The sequence below is a fragment of the Cibotium barometz genome, chromosome 62 (genome assembly GCF_041138505.1).
Source record: "Cibotium barometz isolate CiBa-2024 chromosome 62, ASM4113850v1, whole genome shotgun sequence".
Lineage (NCBI taxonomy): Eukaryota > Viridiplantae > Streptophyta > Polypodiopsida > Cyatheales > Cibotiaceae > Cibotium > Cibotium barometz.
In genome coordinates this window covers 11,251,097-11,267,884 of record NC_141107.1, presented here as the reverse complement: position 1 = coordinate 11,267,884, position 16,788 = coordinate 11,251,097, and the positions used below count along the sequence as shown (strand labels likewise).

The following is a 16,788-nucleotide window of genomic DNA, read 5'->3' as shown; positions in this document are numbered from 1 at the left end:
CCAGAGCTAGATTTCTCGGTGAGGACTTGGTCATGATGCTTCTCGATTTTGAGAAGGCATACGATAGAGTCGATTGGGGCTTCCTAGAGGGCACTATGCTTCGCCTGGGTTTTGAGCCAGACTGGATTCGAGGAGTGGCGGCTCTATACTCCACAGCTCGTAGCCAGGTGTTGATGGCAGGAGGACAGGGGCCGAGTTTTGAGTTGACCAGATCAGTCCGTCAGGGATGCCCTCTCGCCCCGTTCCTTTTTCTCTTCTTTGCAGAGGCTATGAGCATGTATCTGACAGCAGAGGAGGTTGGGTTGAGAGGACTACAGCTTCCAGTCCGGGGTGAGTACCTGCTCGATTCTGAGTTTGCTGATGACACGGGATTGTTTCTGCATGGCCAGGAGGCCAATCTGCAGAGGGCAGAGTAGTCGCTACAGGTTTTTGGTGTGGCTTCGGGAGCATTGATCAATTGGCGCAAGACAGTGGCTTTTTGGATCAGTAGTGCTCCCGCTCCGTCATGGAGCCCAGACCCGGGTTTTAGATGGATTCCTCCTGGCACAGCAGTGCGGTATCTGGGATGCCAGATTGGACTTGATTTGTCACCTGAGCAGCAGATTGCCCCGCTTCTTCTAAGCATTCAGAAGAAGCTTTTATATTGGAGTACAGCTCGGCTATCCTTGGCTGGGAGGGTGGTGGTGACAAATCAGGTGCTTTTAGCGACTATGTGGTACATCACGTCTTGCTGGATCTTCTCGAGCTCTTGCATCAGCCAGGTACAGAGGCTGATCAGGAACTTTCTTTGGTCTGGGCGGGATGGTCAGCTGACCCGGGCTAAGGTTGCTTGGGCAGTTATCACTCTTCCGCTGGCGGTTACAGGGACTCTCACAGGAGTTCCTGGAGGATTTTTGGACCAGGCTCTGGGCTAGCCGACAGGCACGCAGGATCTCGACTTTCCAGTGGCTGGTTGCCCACAGGGGCTCTACAGTTGGCACCTGGCTTGTCTACAGTGGCCTTCCGTCGGCCTGCGTCAGATGCGGCCACCCACTGGAGACACAGCGACATTGCCTATGGGACTGTCCCACAGGCGCAACAGATTTGGCTGAGGATTCTGCGCATTTTGGCCCCCCTCTCTCCAGAGGGCATGTATACGTGGGGAGCCGCTGCTTGGTCGACTTCGTCAAGGCCTGCTCTGGGATCGAGTCGGAGCAAGACAACCAGGCCATCAGATTCATTCGGGGCCAGCCTCGCCTTGTTCCTTCACCGGATTTCTCGTCCGCCAGCTGGACACAGGAGAGGAATTTACGATGGGAGCTCCTCAGTAGCCTCACCATATGGTTCACCTGGAGAGCCTGTTGCGTCAGGGCCTTTGAGGGGAGACTGGAGCCACCAGCAGAGACTGTTCGGAGTATCTGGCGGAGGAGTTGATTCACACCCTGCGAGGACAGTATGACCGCATCCGGGGCGACTCGGATCGAGCGATCTTGCGGCGCCAGGCCTTCCACACCACTTGGCGCAGCGGCCCCTTCTATACTCTACACGCGGGTACCCCCCGATGGCACTACAGGCCACCTGTGTGGATTTTCCCCCCTCCTATTGTATGATATGGCCTCTCAGTTATTTGTACTTGTATTTGTACTTTTTTGCACCTAGGGAGAGTCTCCCTAGCTGCCTTGATTGCATCTCTTCTCTGCCTTCTTATGAGCAAGAGAGGGGTTTTGTAGCCCAGTGGGCGTTTTTTTTATAACTAATGAAAGGATCTTTTCTCGGAAAAAAAAAAACATAAACATAGCTATCTCACTGGGGTGATACAAAACTATCCATGGAAACTCATCATGGAATACTAGGAACATAGAAACACGAGAGCAATACAACCCCAGTAGATGGTATACCATTCTCCAAAATATCAAGCATGGGGCTAATGAGTATGGCCACGAGGTCTCCCTCAGCTATGTCACGTGGAAAGGTAGCTTGATGGCGGTGGAGTATGTCCTGGATCTGGAGCTGATGAGGGGATCGTGGCTGATGGCCGGGTGGCTGGGGGAATCGGGCACACTAGAGTGCGGAGGCCCAGTCCGAGGTAACTCCTCTCGAGCGAGGTGGCTCCACAAGAGCCACTATATCGATGTCCACCTCCTGGGTGCGGAAGAAACTGGTGATGGCTGCCTGGCGAGGGAGGGGGCCGGGTGACTAGGGCCGAAGCTCTCTCAAGAAAGTGTCCCTGTGTCTGCAGAGCTCAAGCAGGAAGAGGCCTAGGCAACGCTAGTCCGGGAAGTCAATGATCCTGGAGAGTGAACCAAATCCCTCACGAAACAGATAGTGAAACCTCCTGTGGATCTCATAGTACACTGGGCAGTGGCATATGTAATGATCCTCCGTCTCAACCTCTGTGTGGCATAATTGGCAGATCCTCTCCTCACTGGGTCTCCGTATGAGCTTCCCGGCTTTGAAAACGCACTCAGCTCTACTTTTCTCCACTCTGGGGCGGTGGGATGAAACCCGTATCTGGCCAATTGCAATTCGCATGGCATGGGACATGTGAACACTGAGATAGCCCGGCTGCTGGATGAATCCGTCCTCAGTGAGCGTGAGGAAGTGATCTCTATAGAAGTGAATCTTCGTTGGGAGCTCCGGAGGTGTGATCCACTAAAGACCCAATATTAAGTGAGAAAGAAAGAAAGAAAGATTGTATTAACGTCTCTCTCAGGCCAAAGAGAACTAGCCTATGAGACAAAACCATGTACAATGTATGTGGTATCTCTGAGTATCAGATGGTGCTCAGTGGAGACCCCAACGGCCTATGAGACCAAAAGTAATACACTGTTACCATGGATATACTGAGAAAGAGAGAGAGAGAGAGAGAGAGAGAGAGAGAGAGAGAGAGAGAGAAATAAGACCAAAGTTACAACCATGTGACATCTGATACACTATCTGGAAAAGAAAAGAAAGGACTGAAGGTAAGTATCTAGCCCTACAATACATCAGTAGGGAGCATCCGGAAGCAGCAACTAGGGAGAGTGGGAAGCTAATGCTACTAGTCAAAATGGGGTGCATGAGTACATGTATACATGAATACATGAATATGGGGGAGTACAAAAGTGACAACAGTATATGGCTGGAGTCGTAATCATCCTAGGAACTCTAGCATGGGTCTCTGCCGGATGGCCTGGATATCTGCCATAGTGAGATGCCTGGTCGGACGAGCCCGATGCCTCGCAATGATGCTCTGAATCCTCCGGTGTAGGCACCGTCTTCGATGTGAGGATCCGTGAACCCTCGGGCGTCTAGATCTGCCCAACTGGACAGCTCTCTCAACTAGAGTCCCACGGGGTGCCCGCTGCTGGGCTGTCGGCTGTGTGTCCTCCCGGGTAGTCCCTCTAAAGAAGTTAGTAATCTGTCTCTGTGTGGACTCCTTGCCAGTCGGGCGTCTGCTCCTCATAATGGACTCTCTAAGCTTGCGGATCTCCACGAGATAAAAACCCAAGCATCGTTGATCACAATAGTCCATGACTCTAGCCAGTGGTCCAAATCCCTCTCTGAAAAGGCAATGGTAGCGCCCTCAAATCTCATAATATGCTGTGCAGCGAGAGATGTAGTGCTCCTCCGTCTCTGGCTCTATCCAACAAATCTGACATATCCTGTCCCCTGGAGGTATGCCTCTAAATCTGCCTGTCTCTATCTCTAACTGATGTGAAGAGGTGCGGACCTGCCCAATGGCGCACCATAATCCATGAGACAAATGGGTATCCATGTAGCTCGGTCCAAGTATAAAGCCATCCTCAGTGGTGCGGAGAAGATGGTCTCTATAGAAAGCCATCTTCGTCCCTAACTCTTGTGAGGGCTCTAGCCATGTCCTCCTAGTGTCCAACTAAATGAGGTCCTGTCTAATGACTCTACTAATCTCAGAATGTGATAAGGTGAGAGAGGGTGCCTCTAGAGAGTATTGGAAGGGTGGAAGTCTGTCTAAGCTGAACCCGTGGAGCTCAAACCAGGATGCTATCTGCGCATACCAACATGAAGTGTCTCCCTCCATGGCTAGCTGATGAGAGGACTCTAAAGCAAGTCGTGCATACCAGTGTCGGGGAAGCTCCCAGGTGCTATGAATGAAGGACACTGATCTGGCAAGAGCCTCGACTACGATCGGTGGTGCTCCCATCTCGGCTCGGATAATCTCATGGGGTACCGAGGCCTTAGCCCGAATCATCCTGGAGATCATGGACACCAGTGGTCTCTCCATCGATCTCCATCCATCGTATGTGCGTCCTGATCGACTGTGACGATCTAGGCTAGGCCCCCAGATCTGTACTCCATATAGCATAGCCGATGTGACCAGCGTGTCAAAAAGCCACAGCTTAGTGCGTGGCTCCTGAAATTGTACCTGTGAGCACATCCTCTCTAGACCTCCTAGTGCTGCATATCCTCTAGTCAATCTGGCCTCTGCTGCCCCCCTCATGGAAAACGTGGGCCCAGTGAACACCACTCCAAGATATGTGTATGAGTCAACATACTCCACTGTCTCCTGCCCATATGTGAAAATAGGCGCTGATCTCCAGACCCACTGAGCTGTAGTGTTAAACACCATAACCTTGGTCTTACCAAGGTTAACTGAGAGCCCACTGTCCTGTGCATAAGCATGTAAAGTATCCAAGTGCCTCTACATCCCCTCTGGTGAGTCTGCTATAAGCACAATATCATCAGCATATAAGAGCAGAGGTATCCAAGTGCCAACCAACTGGGCTCCTCTGTCCCCTCGTGTCCCAATATAATCAGAGATATCATCAATGTATAGTCCAAATAGAGTCGGAGAGAGCGGGCAGCCCTGTTTCACCCCTATAGTGGAGTGTACTGGCTGGGAGAGACCCTCTGCAGTCCGCACCTGCCCAACTACTGTCTCATAAAGTGCCATAATACCCCAAATGAGCTCACATGGAAACCCCAAGTCTTGCAGCCTGCGCATCAGTCTAGCTTTGGGCACTGTGCCAAAGGCCTTGCGGAAATCCACAAAGCCACAGTAGATCCTCCTCCCATGTGCTCTGCCCTCCTCAATGATAGCCCTGAGGGTAAAGATATGATCCAAAGTAGAGAATCTCCTCCTGAAACCGGCCTGTCCTTGAGCTCGGACCCCTTGTCTCTCTGCCCATCTGCTCAACTCATGCTCAAGAGTAGAGGCATATAGCTTGGCCAGCAAGTGACCAATCATAATGGTGCGGTAGTTAGTCGGCAGGCTCGGATCTCCAGACTTGAGTACCAGCACAATCGTGGAGGTACTCTGCAATCATATCTCTAGCATGTATGAAATGCTCGGCTACAATGCCCTCATGATCCTGTGCCCTCCCTGTATGCAATCTGTTGATGGTCCTCCTCACCATCTCTGCTGTGAAGAAGGTAGAAGTGGGTGGACAAGGCTCTGGAGGGTTCGGTAGTGGTGGCTGCTCTGGTACTGTGTAGAGGGAGGCTGCATACTCGCCCCATGTATCTGGAGAGGTAATGGCCGGAGGCGGGGGTTGCACTCTAAGCAATCTCCAGGCCTCCCCAGAATCCTGACTCAAAAACAACTGATAGATGTCTGTCTCCAGCCGAGCTAAGAATGCTCTCTTCTTCCGCCGAATGAGGGATCGGAAGATGATGCGTGACTGTCTATATGTAGTAACACCTGTGGCCACCTCTCGCTGTAGCCGGGCTCTGAGCTCCCTACAGTCATCATCATACCAACTATTCTGGGGCATGCTCCCAGGACGTGGTCGTACTGTGGGCTGCGTGTGTGGGAAGGCCGTTGCTGCAGCTGTATGTAAAGCCTCTGTCAGGATCTGTGTGAGCTCTGCTAATGGCCTCTATGGATCCTCTGCACTCAACAAGCTGTAGATCTCTGTGGTGTACACTCCATCAGTCTCTCTACAGAAGGTATATCTCGAGTGATAGGAGGACTGCCGAACCTGGCGGGTACTGTAGTGGACATCCACCGTAAAGGAGAGAAGTGCATGATCCACTGTAACTGCGATTGGCCTGGGGCCAATCGCAAAATCCTGGATACTCGGGATGAAGGTTGGCGAGGCTAAAACATAATCCACTGTGCTGGCCCCATGTCTGTGTGGAAAGCAAGTAAAGCCACTGGCAAGTGGATACCTCTCTAGGCCATTTAAAATGGCCAGCCCATGTGCAGTCCCCATCTCCAAGGGGTATCTCCCATACTCAGTACACTCCACCTCCTCCTGTGATCTCTGGGTCAAACACATCTCCTCCACATCTATCTCTCTCAACATCTCCTCCGAAGTGTCAAAGAAGGAGGTCTGGTATACTGAGCCGTTCGAGCATTAAAGTCCCCAAGTATGATAACATCTCCCTCCCTGGAGAACTCCCATATGTCCTCATCTAGAATCATATATGGAGATTGCCCCTTGGGCGCTGCATAATGAGATGTGCTGGGTGGAAAGTAACATATAGCAATGTATAGGGGTCTACCCTCATCTACCCTCACTCTGACCCACATGTACCTCGCGCTCTCATCACGGCGCATAACATGGATGAGTGGCTGAAGCTCCTCTCTAAAAAGAACTGCAACTCCTCCGGATCTGCGACCACCATGCTTCGAACGGGCCTCTTGTCTACAAGTCGTCTCCCATCTGTATCCCGCCACTCTCGGTAATGTGCTGCCTGGGGCCTGATGTGTCTCCGAGTAGAAGATGATGTCCCTATCTCTGAAGCTGTCCTCAAAGGCCCCCACATCCAGTCTCAATGCTCTGTTGCAGTTCCATACTGCAAGTCTCAGACTGGTCCCATAGGTCTCGCACCGTCAGGTGGTGCGTCTCTCTAGTATCACCACTCTGCCTCCTCTGTAAAATGCTAGCTTCCCTTTTTCTCTGGCTGCCCTAATCTCTGGCATGCATTCCCTCATATGTGCTAGCTGTGCCAAGGTGAGGTCATCTCCTAAAAAGATGCCCGTTTTCTTAAGGGCGGAGCGCTTGGCCAAGAAATCCTTCTTGGCCTCCAAGGTGGGAAAGCGTAAAATGAGAGCTCTCTCCTCCATTCTTGTCTTTCTTGCCCACTCTCCAAGCCCCGTGTGTGTAGGCCTCGAAATGCCCATGCGTGTGTATAAATCTTTGGCTTCCTCCTCTACATTGTCACCGTCTTTAAGCCCCGTGATCTGCACATGAAGTTCCCTTGTCTTTCTTCTTTGTTCCTCCTCAATGGTTAGGTTGATAATCTTCGAGGTAGATGTGCTTTTGGCCTCCTTGTTCTTACCTTTCTTGACCACTTCTATCCATTTCTCCGCTTTATCTACTTGCTTTTGCGTCTTCGTGAGCACCTCCACCCACGAGGAGGTCTCCCGGGCTTTCTTTTCTTCTCCCTCTTGAAGTGTTCTCACTTGGGCCTTGATGGTGTTCAGCTCCTCCATCATGATGGGCTGAATTTCACCTTCCTCGAGCTTATGTTGAGCACGTGCTTCTTCTATCTCTATCTTGAGATTTGCGATCTCTGCATCTTGGGCTGCTATCCGCGCTTCAAGCTTCTTGACTTTGTCAAGAAGGCTCTGGTTGACCATATTAATTGCATTGTCCGTCTCTTTCTTGTGTTGTTGGATGGCTGCCTTGATCAGATCTTCAATGTCGATCCTCTCCATCTTGTCTTGGGCTGAAAAAGACTGGTTTCGGGTTAAAATTAATTAACCCTTGGCCATAGGAAGAGCTCCGTGCGTGTCTGCAGCACTTCCCGCAGAGAGAGAGGCCAGAGGGGGCTGTTGCGAAGAGAGAGAAAGATAGACAGCATGTGGGAGAGGAAAGCAGGCGAGAGAGAGAGAGAGAGAGAGAGAGAGAGAGAGAGAGAAATGAAATATTATGGGTCAAACATGGATAGCTTGGAATCACATTACGACGCCCAAAAGAATGGGTGGGGCTGCTTTACTGGATGTCCGCTTGCATATGGTGGTGCGTAGGTGGGCGCTTTTTCAGGATATGTGTTTGCAAGAGCAGCCTTGGGTTTTCATGGCTCGTGACTTGATTGAGTTGGAGGGATTGTCACATGGGCGGACACGTGTGCAGGCTTCATGGTGGGACATTGTGAATGCGGCTCATCCTGTCCGTATTCGCTAATCACACATTTTATCGCACATTCTCCTTTCTTGGCATGAAGTTCTACTGTTGGCTCGGTGGGATCCTGGTCATGAAAGACTACTTTTGAACTCTTTGCAGTTCGAAACATTTGTGGAGTCGCGTGTCATTGTTTGGCCAGACAGAGATGCTTCACGCATACGACTCAACCGCATGGTCAGGCTAGGCTTGGTTAGAATCCGAGATGCTGTGATACCTGGTCGTGACAGGCCATATTCATTTCGTCGTATTCGGCAGCACTTTAGGGTTCCTCGGACATTTCAGCCACTATGGGTTGACATCATGCATGCAGTTGAGCCTTTTACTCCATTGCCTCGGCCATCTACAGACCAGCCTTGGCTTGATTGGGCACTATGTAAATCTGGTGACTTGATATCACTCTCAGCTAACCAGGTCTATCATAAGCTTGTATCAGAGAAAGATTGGGTTTCAGCCAAGGCCAATAAGGTGTGGGGATTGCACAAGTCTAAATCATGGTGGCAGAAAACTCTTATGCGTGGTTGGCAGTCTAAACTCCCTTACCAAGGTAAGGTTTTCATTTGGAGGATGTTGGTGGGAGGGTTACCTACACGGGATCAGCTGAGCCGTCGTAAAATTACACTGGCCTCTTGCTTCTTCTACACGACATGCACAGTTATGCATCTGTTCATGAGTTGTCCAGTGGCCCGTCAGATTTGGTCTTTTGTCTCTCGCGTTTGGGAGGCAGTAGAGAGGTCTACTGTTTCGGCTTATCAGTGGATATTTGGGATTTGTCCTCAAGTCATTACTTCAGACAGCCACCTTGTGATATTCCATTTCCTTAGATGGACAGGACTTTGGCATATTTGGACTACACGGAATGGGTTCATTTTTTATTCCTTGTCTGGAATACATGGGCACATTCTACGTATCCGCGGTTTGCTGCTTTGGCAGTTTTCTTCTCTTCTCTCAGCTCAGCTACTGGATGCAGATGTTATTTCCTTATGGTCTACGGCGGCTCGGCTGGCTCATCTTTGATGCTTTCATCTGGGATGCTTATTTGGCTAGGAGGCTTTCTTATTAGTGTACAGGTTTGCATGGTCATGATCCTTTAGAGGATCTTTTGTGGGGGTTTTGTTTGGGGCCATAGGTTCTGTGTGAGCCATGTCGTTGATGTACATTTTACATATAATATAAAACACCATTTCACAAAAAAAAAAAAAAAGAGAGAGAAATGAAATGTTATATTAACGTCTTCAAAAGGCCATAATGACCTATGAGACCAAAAAGTTACATCATGGTGGATCTGATACAATGTCTGGATACAAAAACCAGAAAATGAAAAATAAAGATGATACTATTGGCACCTAGAAAATGAAACTAGAACTGGAAGGTAAACAGAAACCCTTATAGGGTGTGAATATAGTGAGGGGGGGGGGGGTACGCTATGGAGGTGAGTGGAGTACAGTGAGGGGATACAATATCATGTGGGACGGGGGGGTACACTATGGAGGTGCCTCCATCTCATAATATGTGCCGCATCGGACACTGACGGATCTCCTCGATATCCTCTGTGGTCAGCACCCTGACTGGGTGTCCCGCATGTCTCGCAAGAATAATCCAAATCCGCCGCTGCAACCTCCGTCTATGCTGGGATGCCCTCCTCCGTAGTCGTGGGCGTCTGGACCACCCAAGCTCAATCACACGATCAATCAATGTACCGCTGGTGTGGGCGGTATCCATGTCCTGCTGCTGTTGTGGTCCATCTGGCGCAGTGATGGCTGGACTAAAGAAGTCTGTAATGTGCCTCTGAGTCTGGCTCTCTGTGCGCCTAAGCAGGCTATCTCTACATCTCCGCAACTCAAGCAAGAACAATCCCAAACACCTCTGGTCCTGGTACCCCATGACTCTGGAAAGTGGTCCAAAACCCTCTCTGAATAAACAGTGGAAAAGACCACGTATCTCATAGTATGCAGTACAATGGCATATATAATGCAGCTCTGTCTCTGGCTCCCCATGGCATACTCGACATATCCTGGCCTCAGCTAGTATACCTCTATATCGGCCAATCTCAATCTCAAGCTGGTGTGAGGATGTGCGAATCTGACCAATAGCACATCGTACTGCATGAGACAAGTGTACATCCATGTAACTGGGTCTGATCACAAAACCATCTGCTGTGAGCTGAAGAAAATGCTCTCTGTAGAAAGCCATCTTCGTGCCCAGCTCCTCTGTCGGCTGTATCCATGTCCTCCTAATGTCCGGCTGAACTAAATCCTGACAGATGAGTCTGATAATCTTTGTCCGTGTGAGAGTGAGAGAGGGTGCCTCCAGAGAATACTGGAAGGGAGGCAATCTGTCCATGCTAAAACCATGTGCCTGGAACCAAGATGTCATCTGTCCATACCAACAAGCCGTGTCTCCCTGTAAAGCTAACTGTCGGGAGGACTCAAGGGCGAGGCGTGCATATCTGTCTCGGGGGAGATCCCACAAGCCATGTATGTAGGAGACTGATCTCGTAAGAGCCTCAATCACCAGAGGGGCAGCCGCCAGCTCTGCTCGAATAATCTCATGAGGTACCGAGGCCTTGGCTCTAATAATCCTAGCAATCATAGATACCAAAGGCCTCTCCATACCTCTCCACCCGCCTGCGCTGTGATGACCCACTGAAGGTCCCCATATCTGCACTCCATAAAGCATAGCTGATGTCACTAGAGTGTCAAAAAGCCAAAGTTTCGTTCGAGGTTCCTGAAACTGAACCTGCGAACACATCCTCTCCAAACCACCCAGGGCTGCATGTGCTCTAGTCAATCTAGTCTCTGCTGCTCTTCTCATCGAAAACACTGGCCCACTGAATACTACCCCAAGATATGTATATGCATCTGTATACTCCACAATCTCCTGCCCATATGTAAATGTGGGAGCTGATCACCTAACCCACTGTGGCGTGGTGTTAAACACCATAACCTTGGTTTTGCCAAGGTTGACAGACAATCCACTATCATCTGCAAACTCATGTAAAGCATCCAGATGACGCTGCATACCCTCAGGGGAGTTAGAGATCAACACAATATCATCAGCATATAACAATAGTGGGATCCATGTACCTGCTAGCTGGGCTCCTCTGTCCCCCAATCTCTCAATGTAGTCAAAAGCCTCATCCACATACATACCAAACAATGAAGGAGATAACGGGCAACCTTGCTTCACTCCTATAGTGGAGTGAACCAAAGTAGAGACCCCCTCTGGGGTGCGTACCTGTCCTGCAAACTGATCTATATAAAGCCATAATCCCCCATATGAGCTCTGTGGGTACCCCCATCTCCTGTAATCGCCTCATCAATCTGGCTCTGGGCACTGTATCAAATGCTTTGCGGAAGTCCACAAAGCTACAATAAATCCGTCGCCCATGCGACCTGCCCTCCTCAATAATGGCCCACAGAGTCAAGATGTGGTCAAGAGTAGAGAAACCTCTCCTGAATCCTGCCTGTCCCTCTGCTCAAATGCCCTCTCTCTCTGCCCATCTACTCAACTGCTGCTCAAGAATGGATGCATACAATCGTGCTAGTGTGTGACCAATCATAATAGTGCGATAATTCCCTGGCTCCATAGGGTCCCCAGACTTGAAGATAGGCACGATGGTGGACATACTCCAAGTCTCGGGTAAGCCTTCACACATAGCACGATTGAACATCACTGCTAGAAGCTCTGCCAACATGTCTCTTGCATGAATAAAGTGCTCAGCGACCAATCCATCATGATCATATGCTCTCCCAGTCTTCATCCTATCAATGGCCTTCCTTACCATCTCTGCGGTAAAGAAAGTACATGTCTATGGGCATGGTGCTGGCAGGTCAGGAAAAGGTGTCTGTCCAGGAACTGTATATAGAGATGCTGCATAACTACCCCAGACCTCTGTAGAAGTGATGGCCAAAGCAAGGGAGGACTCATGAAACAAACGCCAAGCCTCTCTCGAATCCTGGCTCAAGAACAGCTGGTATAATTCCTGCTCTAGCTGAGCAAGGAAGGCCCGCTTCTTCCTTCGCACAAGGCGCCGGAAGGCAATACGTGATTGTCGGTGAGTAGTGACTCCCAAAGCAACCTCCCGCTGCAGTCGGGCTCTTGTCTCTCTGCACTCCTCATCATACCAGCTGTTCTGGGGCATACACCTAGAACGCTGTCTTTGTCACCAATTGGCCGACCATTTGGTCCATTCCTAGTTTTTACGTCTCGTTCACTGGAGGCCAGGCCGGTGTCTCGTGTGAAGAGGCCAGTATTTTGCTGACATGGACGGGAGCCAGACTGGTGCCACCCGTGTGTTAGCAAGATGGTGTCGTATGGACGGGAGCCAGACCAGTGCCACCCGTGTATGACCTGGACTGTGTTCGATCCATGGGACTGTCACGCCATGGAAGAACCAGTATTCGTGCCGTGTTTTGCCTATGGGACTGTCACACCATAGGGAGACTCGTGCCTGGAACTGTGTCTTACCTATGGGACTGTCACTCCATAGGAAGACCAGATTTTTATGTTTTATGTCGTGCCAGTTTTGTGCCGACAGATATTTTGTACATGTTCCATGAACGGGAGATATGTCCATGTTACTTTTTGCACATGCACACATATTTTGCATGTTTGAAACTGTTTTCGCATGACATGTATTTGTGTGTTTGCTTGCCTGACGTGTTACTTACTGAGCGGGGACGCCTGCCAGTGAGTCGTGAAGTCTGCCCTGTATTCTGACAAGTTTCAGTGCATGTGAACAGGTGGTAAGTATATGGTACTTGTTGTTTTAATATTTAAATTCTAACCCCTTTGTTTTATAAGGTTAGGGGTTCACACTTATTTAAAAGTGGGCACCCCCTTTGGGCACCCACTTAGGGGCCAAGGTGGGGAGCCTCACTTTTAAGTGAGTGTGGGGGTGGGCATGGTCACCAACCCCCACTAGTCCCCCTTCATGCATGCGTGGGAAAGCTCTAGTCGTATCTTCACAATAATTTATTAAAAGAGACTCCCTTCTCCAAGCGTAAGAGAATCATCCATCGCTTCTATTTTCTTTAGCGTTTGTTCATCGCCCTACGCTTGCTTCGCCTGCTGTTGACGGCTGAACTTTGTTCAAAGGGAGCTGTGATACTACACACAACAGGCGCATGCTCTCAAGAGGGGCCATCTCCTGCAACGTTGCTGACGGCTGCCACCTATGTTTCTGCTCTACTACAGCCGGCTGCTAGGTCATAACTAAGCGACTGCACTCTGCAGCCAGGCCACTACAGCAGCACAGAGGCGGCTGCTCCTGACTACAGCGTGCTACCTCTGCTCCTACAGGCGACAGCCTACACTCTGGCTGCGCTGCCTATCCTTTTTGCAGGCAGCTGGGTGTGTGCTTTTCTTTCATCTTCCTTCCTACAGGAGGCTACTCCCCCAGGCGACAGTACCTGCAGGCTGCCCATACTCTACCGGCTGCACCTCTACATGCCACGCATGCCCCTACAGATGACTGTGGCTATGCACTTGTGTTCCGGCTAGTAGAACACTGCCCTCAGGCAACTTTGTTTGGGCTCCTCCACTCTGCAGCCAGGCATCTTCTCCTTTGCAAGTGGATGTTTCTCTCTCACAGCAGGTGGCTGTGCCCTTTGTGGTGGAACTTATCTTGGTGATTCTTCACGAGGCTACTCTTTCTTCAACAAGGGTGGTTTCATCCTCAGCAAACCACAAGTATTGGTTTCCTAACAACCATCTACAAGTAAGTGATTTTCAGATTTGAGTAAAGTATTATATGTTTAAATCTGATAAAAGATTCATCCCGCTCGGCCAACACCCGTTCGGTGCCGGGTTGTCCAAGCTGTATTGGCAAACCTCGGTCCAAAGGTGCTGAGATCGGGAGAGCCAGGCGTTAGTACGAGAGCGCCTGTTTGTGCGTGGTCTCGGAACACCAGTGAGGCGCTCTCCGCGGAGTCCAGTGAAAGCACAGGACCGTAGCGATTGGACCACACTAGTGGTCCTTCTGCTTCGAGTTTTTCTTCATCGAAATCCGAGCCTATTTGTTTGGTATTGTTTTCATATGTACATGGACATTATCTGGTTCTCAGAACCCATGGAGCATTGTATTCATTAAAATACTCCCAATAAATATATCATATATTGAGGGGGGGGTCGGCCCGTTCCGGCCCCAGTGCTGGTGTCCATCTTTCCATTTTTGTTCATTTCAAGTTCAAGTTGTTTTAAGTTGTCCATTTCAAATTTGTGGTTTTAAAGTTGTGCTATTAAGCGTGTGGGTGTCCAACGGAGTCCTTCCCACTTGACGGGATCGGTTTCATTGGTATCAGAGCACGGTTGTTTCCCTCTTCCTAGTGGGGAAACGAACCTGTGTACTAGACATCCCGCTTTTAGCAAACTTAAAACACAATGGACAGCCAAGGCAACCCTTTGGAAGTACCAAATTCGAGGGGTCCATCTAGTGCTTCTCGTGGGTCTGATGCCCTGCGTGGTAGGCACAAGCCCCTTGCAAGGGTTATGGATAGTGAATCCAAGGGTAAACTGTCTCCAGGAAAGACAGTTATGCTTGAACAAGAGCCTGATGCTATGAGGGCTGAAATGGAACATATGAGAAAACTTTTGCAGGCTCAAGAGCAAGAGTTAAAGTTCTTGCATGAAGATCCCCATCTACAAAGTGCTATTGAAGCCAGGAAGGCTGATGCTATGGTAGATGTAACTTTTGAATCAATGGCTCGTGAAGTGGGCAAGAAACCAAGGGAGTTGGCACTTGCCTATCTCCTTCGCAAAGGTGATATCAAAGAGGGGGATGACGGAGAGCTAAAATTCAGAAATCCACCTCGTTTGAAGCATGGAGATCCCGCATCCCAGAGGCTGAAATCTTTTATGCAAAAGGAAGAGGTGACTGTCACCTCTCGACATGCATCCTCTCCCCAAGGCACTAAGCCTGATAGATATATGTATGCCAGTGCTCATGGAGGGCACGAAAGTCACATGCATGCAAGATATGTATCTCATGGTGACAGGTCTGCTTCCAGAAAAATTTTGCCTTCTGAGTTGTCTCATGGAGAGACTATGCCATATGCAGGTAAGTCACATGCATCTGAGCTTCGAGTTCGTGGAGCACATGCCACCGTGCCCCATGAAGCTTCTATGACGGCCCATGGAGCCCATGCAGACAGGGCTACCCCGTTGGATAAGGGGAAAAGAAAAAGAGAGGACCATGAGCCTCATGCCAGGAAGCTCAAGGAGTTCAAAGCAGGTGATAAATCTGTCAAATTTGATGTCTTTCATGGTGAACATGATGCCTCTAAGGTGTTAGCGTTTGTGGCACAGTTCGACATTGCTTTTAGCGATGAGGACTTTACAGAAAAGTCGAAGGTGCGCCATGCTAGCATGTTTCTGAAAGGCACTGCTGCCCATTGGTGGATCACCGAAAAGATCACCAAGGATCCCATCTCTACTTGGAAGGAATTCAAAGATAGATTTTATGCTCAGTTCTTGCCACCCAATGCGGAGCAAACTCTCACTCAAAAGTGGGATAGGCTGGAACAAAAAGATAATGAGAGTGTGCAACAGTATGTTAACAAATTCTGGAAAGTGTTGCTGGAAGTGACTCCCTTCATGCTAATCTCTGAGGAGGAAAGAAAGAGGAAGTTTCGTTCTGGATTGCAACCTGCATATAGATCGGGTATTGAATTGCACCCAAAATATACGTTGCAACAACTCACAGCTTCTGCCCTTGCTACAGAGCAATTGGTGCTCAAGATCAAGCAGGATCAAGGAGGTTCCAAGGCGAAGGACAAGGCCGCCCCAAATCAGCAAAAGGGCGGACAGCCATCTAAAAAGAACTTCCGGGAGCCTTACAAGGGTGGTAAAGCTGAAAATAACACATCTAAAGAACAGGGCCCAAGAAAGAACAAATTTGGATTAACCCCGGAGCAAAGAGAGCAATATGCTAAGGATGGAAAATGCTTTTCTTGTGGTAGCAAAGACCACATGTTTCGGCAATGCCCAGATCGCAAATCAAAGCACGAGGACAAGCACACCAAAGCAAATGTTCATGCAGTTCCTGATGTGCAAGGTAATACAGGTCATGATGCTAAAGAGAGAATGGTTTGCAAGGCTTGGGGGCAAATCAAGGATCAGCCCGCACTCTTCATGTTTGATGACTGTGCAACTGACAATTTCATCTCTATGCAAACGGCAGCTGCATTGGGTATTGAGGTTGAAAACATGGGACCTCAGATTGAAGCCGAAGCTGCATTTATTGGTAAAGAGGTGCAGGTTACCCCTTTGATAGGGAAGTTGCGCATCCATATACAGGGCTATCTTGATAATGAGCATTTCTTAGTTGCTCCACTGAATGGATGTGATGTATTGTTGGGCAAGCCGTGGCATCATAGGCTTGAGCCCCGCAAAGACTACAAGTCCAATATGATTTCTTTTATGCATAAAGGCCGCATGCATTTTATTGATGCTGGCAAAGAAGGGGATTCCATCCCAGTTGTATCACACATCCAAATTAATAAAGCAATGAAAAAGAGTCTTTCAGCGTACTTGGTTTTTGTGCGTGAGAGTCTTGTGCCAAATCATCAAAATGTGGATGCTATGTCTAATGATAGCTTCTTAATGCATTCAACGATTGTTTTGCTGACTCATTGCCAGGTGAATTACCTCCCCAAAGGCCCGAAGATCACCGTATAGATCTTGTGCCAGGTAGTTCTCCTCCTAACAAACCCGCATA

The 16,788-nt window shown here is 49.4% G+C and overlaps 1 protein-coding gene and 1 pseudogene across 4 annotated transcripts in view; both read right to left on the bottom strand.

Annotated features, from left to right (window-relative positions):
• LOC147604136 (HEAT/U-box domain-containing protein) overlaps nt 1–16,788 on the bottom strand; it is a 216,357-nt gene that overhangs the window by 93,906 nt on the left and 105,663 nt on the right. The gene's annotated exons all lie outside the window — the stretch shown is intronic.
• LOC147604137 (uncharacterized) lies at nt 5,199–7,603 on the bottom strand (annotated as a pseudogene).